Below are 6779 nucleotides of genomic sequence, written 5' to 3'. Positions count from 1 at the left end.
CATGACAGTAGAAAAGGGGAACCGACTTAAAGATGAAAAGGCAAATTAGACCTCGAAGAATTACTATAGAGTTATTAGCAAATATAAAGGGCATGAATGTAATTTTACACGGGCTGCGTCCCTTGCCTATAAATAGATCAACAGTACTCCCGTACTGTTCACGCTGACTTGGCATTCGCTTTTTGCATCACGCCTGTACCCTTGCTTTCCTTCAAACCGAAGGTACATCTATAATTTGTTATTGTGGATATGGTAATGCAAATAAAAATAAGTTGATGATAATGTTTATGTTATTTTCGTATTTCGTATATGAATTCTTCCTCATCATTTATTGTGCTTACGAAGGTTTTTCCTTCACAACCTTCGTCCAGAATTCATTATATCAGAAGGGAAATAATGTCTCGAAGGACGAAGGACTTTAACATTTAACACTTTTCATGTTGCCTTGTTCTTAACTCTTAGCATTTGAGAACAAGTCCCCAACATTGGCGCCCACCTCCGGTGAACTAACTTCCACTTTTTGAGTTTCGAACACCTTCAGCAAGCATAGACCTTCGTCATGCCGCCAAAGAAAGCTTCAACAACAGGGGCTGCTGCTCTGCAACCGCTGGACCCCAACCAGGAGACCCTCTCTCTTCGGGAGGCCCGAAGCCAGAAGAGGAAGGCCACCAGTCCAACGCCTCAGGAGGACGAATTGGATCAAGAGATCAGAGATATGGAGATGCTCCATCAGCAGGTGCAAAGGAAGAAGGAAAAGATGGCTAGGCTAGCTGACCTGCAAAGGCAGATAGACGAAGCCTCTGAAGAAGTTCGCCATCTTACTCAAGATGAGCAGAACCGAAGGCCCCAGCACAGAGAGCTTCATCAGGAGGGCTTCTTCAACGAAGATGACTGGTATGAGAATTTCCATCATGGAAATTTTGCTTTTGATGATGCTTCTCCTCTGTCAGCAGAACTGCAGGCTACACCTTGGCCTCTGTCCTACAAGCCACCTCAACTACCCATGTACGACGGCCACTCAGATCCGAAGCAGTTTCTGATGAGCTACGAAGCAACAATATCTTCCTATGGTGGCAATACTGTAGTCATGGCGAAGTCTTTCGTCATGGCTGTCAAGAATGTTGCACAAACCTGGTACTCCTCTCTTCGGCCAGGAACAATCACATCATGACAGAAGCTGAAGGATATGCTGATCACCAGTTTTCAAGGGTTTCAAACGAAGTCGGTCACTGCTCAAGCCTTATTCCAGTGCACCCAAGATCACAAAGAATATCTTCAGGCGTATGTCCGAAGATTCTTACGCCTGAGGGCACAAGCGCCAACAGTGCCCAATGAAATTGTCATTGAGGCCATGATTAAGGGGCTTCGGCCGGGACCTTCTGCCCAATACTTTCCTAGGAAACCCCCTCAGACTTTGGAGAAATTGCTTCAGAAGATGGATGAATACATCCGCACTGACAATGACTTTCAACAGAGAAGGGAGGAAGCTTACAGATTCTCCGAAATAGCCAGGGGCTTCGGAGGGAGGTTTCATCCTAGACATGTCAGATCGATTCATTCCACTCAGAATGATGACAGGGGAAGCCAGCAGCAGAGGCCGCAATATTCCTCCCGGGCTTCTCAGGCTTCGGGGCAGCAGCAGAGTTATCGTCGTCCTCCAGCTCCAAGGGGCAGAGGTGCCAGGGGCTTCGGAGGAAGATTTGGGGATCAGCCAAGGAAAATTTATTGCTTATTCTGTGGTGAGGACAAGGGCCACACCACCAGGATGTGCCATGTCACCATCCAGAAACAAAAAGAAATAGCAGAAGCTGCAGCCCAACAGACCCAGCCGAAGCAAGTCATGCATACTGCTTCGTACCACTCTCCTTATATCCCAGAGTATGTGGGTAACCACCCTGCAGCTTCTGTTGCTTCGACAAGTCAATCTCAGACATCTTGGCAACAACTTCCACCTCCACCACCAATGCAATGAGGCCAGCAGCCAGAAGGGAGTCAGCATACTCAACACCAACGAGACTTCAGAGAAGAGTCCGAAGCTCGCATAGTCAATAGTACTGTGCCAGAATCGAAGCACATTTATTGATAAATATCCTACCTCGGCAGCAGTTTTTGCATTCAGTATCATTTTCTTTTTAATAAGGAACAATTATTGAAAGTCTAAGTGTTTTTTGTCGTTTTCAATTTCTTGTAATAGCTTCGCCTTTGCTATAGTACAAGTATACCTTCTCCACAGAATAACGGAGTCCAAAAAGTTGTCGAAGCATAAGAACTTATGGTTACGGGGTGAATCTTCGAAATAACAAAAAGTCGTTCCTAAGGGAGCGCAACGTAAGTTTTCTGCTCAAAAGTCGTTCCGAAGGGAATGCAGAGCTTACAGCGAAAAATAAACGCTGATTCCGCTGAAAGTAAAAGGCGAAGAAGCTCCCAAGGGAGGCTTACAGCGAAAAATAAACGCTGATTCCGCTGAAGTAAAAGGCGAAGAAGCTCCTAAGGGAGGCTTGCAGTGACACTACAAGAAACTGATAAAAGTTCGTGGGTTTTATTAAGAACGTGGATACCGACATTCTTACATTAGTTAAGTTCATGAGTTTTTTTAAAAACGTGGGTACCCACGTTCTGAAATTAAGTTCGTGGGCCCTATCAAAAACCGTCGAACTTAACCTATTATGAACGTGGGTACCCACGTTCTTAATTTAAGTTCGTGGGCCACGTCGATACCGTCGAACTTAACCTAAACTAAATCCCTAGCGACCCGCGTCTCTCGTCTATCCCGCCTACGCGCGAGCCGCCTGTCCCCGCTCCTCCCCCGCGCGCCGCCGGTCCCCGCTCCTCCCCCGCGCGCAGCCTAACCCGCTCCCGGTGCTCCCCTCCGCTCACGCTTCCTCCCCCGCCTCTCTCTTTTGTCTCCTCCGCCGAGCCCGCCACCCCTGACTCGCGGCGCTCGACCTCAACATTCTGCTGGCCGCCGCAGACGCGTCCTCCGCTTTCCGACCCAACCACAGCCTCACGTCCCTTGTCGCTGCCCGCCTCGCGGCTTCCCGCCGCCTCCCTTCGCTCTAGCGCCTCCTGGAGCTCGTCCTCACCCGCCCCTGCCCCTGTCGGGATGGCCAGATCTAGGCTCCCCAGGGACCGCTGGACCCTCTGGTGTTGCCGCTCAAGGCTTCTACGGCCCAGCAGTAGCCGCAGCCGGAGAGGGAGACAGCTGAGCCCCTCAACCTCTCCGTGGCTCCTCAAGGTCAGCAGTAGCCGCAGCTGGACCCTCTAGTTTCTGCGCTTTGAAGTACCATATACTATGAAAGAAACAAGTAACATTTGAGTACTACTGCTATACTGCAGAAATATATTCTACAGAATTTTCTCTCACGATCTTTTTTTGTCATTGCAACTTTAGGGCTGTGATAGTGTGATAGCTATTGTCTAGATATGCAGGTTATTTGTACTCTGCTATATTGAAGGCTTACAAAAATAACTGTAGTGTGATCTACTGGTAATTCTTACCCTTTGTAGTGAAAAATGTTAGTAGAGTAAGAACGTGAATGGTTTAAGGGAGTAACCGAACAAAATTGTCCGGCATTGAAGTCAGGAACTGCATGCATTCTGGTATGAAGACTGCATGTTTCAGTAGTGACTCCATCAGTAATTTGTTTTCTTTTAAATGGCAGTCAAATCAGAAGTTACAAGGTTTAAGGGAAGAATTGAATGTGATTGTCCCATACTTGGAGGAGATGAGAAAGAAGGAAGTTGAAAGATGGGACCAATTTGTTGATGTCATAGAGCAAATTAAGAAGGTTGCATCTAAAATCAGGCCTGCAGATTTTGTACCCTTTAGAATTCCTGTGGATCAGTCTGATCTGTCTTTAAGAAAGCTGGAGTAGCTAACGAAAGAGCTGCAATCCCTTCAGAAGGAGAAGGTCAGCATCACTTGTTCAAATCCTCTTTATCTGTCTAATGAATATTACTCCCCATGTCTATTATTTTCCTTCAATACTCATACAAGTCTATACATCTTATTGTTTGTGCCTGTTTTTAACAGAGTGATCGGCTGAAGCAAGTCATGGAACATCCTAACACTTTGCATTCGTTATGCGAGGTGCTTGGTGTAGACTTCAAACAAACAGTAAATGAGGTGCACCCTAGCCTGGGTGAGGCTGATGGATCAAAGAACCTAAGCAACTGTACAATTGAAAGCCTTGCATCAGCTGCAAGCAGACTGCGTGAATTGAAAGTCAAGAGGATGCAAAAGGTTAGCACTCTTTGTATCACTTAAGAAATTTCAATGATTCAGCGCAGTCAACCGTCAATCTTTTTGATTATTCAGTGCATTCACTAGTGTCAAATTTGATTCTTCAGCACAAGCAACCCTCAACAATTTTCAATTATTTAGTGTCTTTAACATTGTTAATATGAAATTCTGAATGTCACAGCTTCAAGATTTGCCTCTAGCATGCTTGAACTTTGGAATCTCATGGATACACCACTTGAAGAACAGCATATGTTCCAGAATGTAACGTGCAATATTGCTGCTTCTGAACATGAAATAACTGAGCCTAACACCCTCTCTATTGACTTCCTCTGCTACGTGAGTTCATTGTTCTTCAGATATTGCTCATGCCACTGTTGCTATGTTTTTCTATGTTTGAGCTTGGAATGTTCTGAGATTGTATATTGATCTAAAATATAGGTGGAATCTGAAGTTTTAAGACTCGAGTAACTTAAAGCGAGCAAGATGAAAGACCTTGTTCTAAAAAAGAAGACAGAACTGGAAGAGCATAGGAGACGTGCTTCTGACGTTGTTTATGGAATTATTAATAGATATTTTTTACAGAAGGAAAAAAGCAAAGGTCAGGGCACTGGTACTATTTCAGAAGGTATATTTGGTTTGTGCAACTTCATTTGCAATGCATAGATTTATTCTTCTTTACTAAAGAGAGACTCATCTTGTTAATTTAGTAATATATATGTATGTCCTGGGAGAAGATTGCTAGAGGAAAATTTGCTAAATTCTACAACTACACCTAACCTTTGTTTTTCTTTTTCATTTCAGCTATTGGTGAGTACTTACCGCTATGATGGACAAGACTTTTATCAGTTCTTTTTTAGCCAGATTATGGTTAGATGTGAGATTACTGTAGTCCATAGCAGATGCTCGTAAGCAGAGGTTCGCTGCTGTAAATGGATTGAATTCTTGCTTTTCCAGAACGCATTGGCAAAGATCATGTCGTTCTCTCAGCACATCACACGCGGTTTGCATCCATTCAGCAAATGGCACCATATCAAAAGCAACGCTTCGGCAATCTGCTACTTCAGGTGGAATGGTGACATACGAGGTCCAGGTATAGTGATTCAGAAGAGCGATCTTATTGATGTTTGTTGTCTATACTACGAGTCATCATTGTCGCTAGTATTTGTACTACGTAATAGGTGATGATGAAAATCGAAATCTTGTCTCACGATTCCTGAATTCCTGAACATGGCTGTTTTGAGATATTGTCTCAGTTCAGTTCATTTCTTCTGTCCATGAAGCCCAAATCTTCTCAGTTCAGTTCAGCTCAGTTCATTTTATGCATTAGTAGAACATTATCTTTTCTTATTTGTTGGAGATAACAAAATAATATGTGAACAATAAGTTGGATGTTGCATACCATGAAGCCCAAAATTTAATATGCAGGGGGAAAGGTGCCCTGTCTTCCTATTCTTCTCGGTCAGTAAGGATAAGGATAAGATGCTTTCTTCAAATTATTTATTATTTTTTTGCCTGTTTGTAGGTTGTAACAGCTGTATCAGCAAAGACTACTATTCCTTGTATATTAGAGGCCAGTGATCCTAATACTGTGTAAAATCAATGTTTGAGGCATTATTGCTTAAGATACTTAATTAAGACGTCACAACTTCTCTGAGGGAATTATATTTGGTTTGTCTTAAGTTACAAAGATGTAGATGATTGCTACTTGTCTCTACTATTTAGTGGTCCACTACGATGCTACACAAGCATTTCTATTTCTCGCTGATCTCTACCCGTGAAAGCTATGGCACCAGCTCACTCTCAAGCTCGACCAATTCTTACGGCTCCAGGCTGCACTCCAACAGGTTCGCTTCCTTTTCCTCCTCTTCTATCTATCCCACCTCCTTCCTCATCTTTTCATTCGTAAAGCATATCACAAGATGTCAAAAATATTTATGTGCTACATTTTTACTAGAGGAGTGACACAAAGAGTGTCATGTAAGTTACAGAGTAGAAACAAATTCTACTAATGCATAAAATCATTTCTCATCCTCCACCCAATGAATTTGAGATAGGCTTATATCTGAACTTTGGAAAGTGGTGGAATGCCAAATTCTAAACTAAATAAATTACTTTATTGAGTGAATTCTAATTCCTCTAAAATGAAGGGATCCAAATGCCCCGTTATTGAATTCTAAGCATTTGGATTTTTTGTCGCAGATATAGAAAATTCCAAAGATATGGGTTGGGTTTTTAAAACTTTCATTCCTTAACCACGTCCTTTTGATGTCTTATTACATGTATATCTTGTTATAGAGCTGGAACATCTTGAGTTAAATCTCTAAACGTGATGCTCCGCTTCTTTTGCAACTGATCTCTTTCCAGCATGTCCAGGCCTTAATTATCTGAAATATGTTCCGTTTTTTCGTCAAACCAATGTAGCTTGTTTCATGGGAAGAAGATGGTTACAAGATTTCTGATTATCCGATGCCGAGAGGAGAGGTAGTGGTTGGCGGACACAGTACAACAAAAGGCTATAGGACTAAGTACAACAAAA

General features: G+C 43.2%; 1 long non-coding RNA gene across 1 annotated transcript; it reads left to right on the top strand.

The window, feature by feature from the left end:
- Positions 1-3810: 3810 nt before the first annotated feature.
- Positions 3811-4741, top strand: LOC103650344 (uncharacterized). Its single transcript, XR_564098.2, has 4 exons — positions 3811-3911; positions 4034-4243; positions 4425-4579; positions 4682-4741. It is a non-coding gene; the product is annotated as an uncharacterized lncRNA (long non-coding RNA).
- The last annotated feature ends 2038 nt before the right edge of the window (positions 4742-6779 follow it).

This window comes from Zea mays, chromosome 3, assembly GCF_902167145.1.
Source record: "Zea mays cultivar B73 chromosome 3, Zm-B73-REFERENCE-NAM-5.0, whole genome shotgun sequence".
In the NCBI taxonomy this organism is placed as follows: domain Eukaryota; kingdom Viridiplantae; phylum Streptophyta; class Magnoliopsida; order Poales; family Poaceae; genus Zea; species Zea mays.
The sequence above is the reverse complement of the archived record's forward strand: the minus strand, read 5'-3'. Positions and strand labels throughout refer to the sequence as shown.